This window comes from Suricata suricatta, chromosome 13 (genome assembly GCF_006229205.1).
Source record: "Suricata suricatta isolate VVHF042 chromosome 13, meerkat_22Aug2017_6uvM2_HiC, whole genome shotgun sequence".
Classification (NCBI taxonomy): domain Eukaryota; kingdom Metazoa; phylum Chordata; class Mammalia; order Carnivora; family Herpestidae; genus Suricata; species Suricata suricatta.
The window spans coordinates 1,771,161-1,772,186 of NC_043712.1; positions in this window are offsets into that span (position 1 = coordinate 1,771,161).

Sequence of the window (1,026 nt, forward strand, 5' to 3'; positions counted from 1 at the left end):
GGTCACGGTTCTTGGCACCTGGCAGCGACCTGGGATCTCCAGCTGAGTTAGGGAAGGAGGGAGTGAATCGGAGTGAATGAGGGAGGGGGTGAAACCACAAAAGCCAGGTCCACACAGCAGGTACAGCCAGCGGGTCAGGTCACAGAGCATCACAGCCCGGGCCCTGGAAGGTGGCACGAGTCACGTCCTTCTGTCCTTCCAGCGCTGACCTCCCTTCACTTGGGACCTGCTGACATCCTGGATCGTGTCCACCTCCTCCTCAACCAATGCTGAGTGTTCCCAGGGGGAGGACAGCAGAGGGGCACCGAGCAGGTCCCGTGGATCCTGTGCCCCGGAGGAGCTGTGACAGCGGGTCCTGTGGCTCTTTATGTCCTCCAGGCACCAGGCCATGATTCCACCTCATCTCCCACCAAGAAGGCCACTATGTCCCCATGTCATAGATGGGGAAACAGAGGCCAACAGTACAGCCTGGGTCACATGTGAGACAAGCTAGGTCAGGAGCCCCATCTCCTTGACTCGGGATTGTCCCAGTCGCAGGCCGTCATCTCGGGGTCCTGGGGCTCAGGGTCCCTCCTCTGGGGTCCCTATCCCCCACCTGTGAGGCTGCTGTGAACTCAGGGGCACAGAGCTGACAGATCACGTGGGACGGGGCGCGGCGCGCAGGGAGGGCCCAGCCTGGGCTCTGCGGGCAATCCCGGTCCTGGACCGTCTGGTCCCTGCAGGGTGAGGGCCCCTGGCTGGGAATCTGCTGCGGCCTCTGCTTCCTCGCGTTGTCACCTGGGCTGTGGGGCCCCAGGCCATGAGCCTGCCGGTCTGAAGGTGACCAGGGCTGCCTCCGTAAGTTTCAGTCACCCGAGTCCCTCCGGGGACGTCCAGCACCTCTGACGCCTGGTTCCCATGGGGGTCCCTCCCCTGGACTTGCACGTGTTTGGTTTCATCCCTGTGAACACACTGGCATTGGAGCAATGTTGGCCAAAAGGCCTGTGACACCTTTCTCTGGCCTCGGGCTGTGAGGACTGCGTCCCC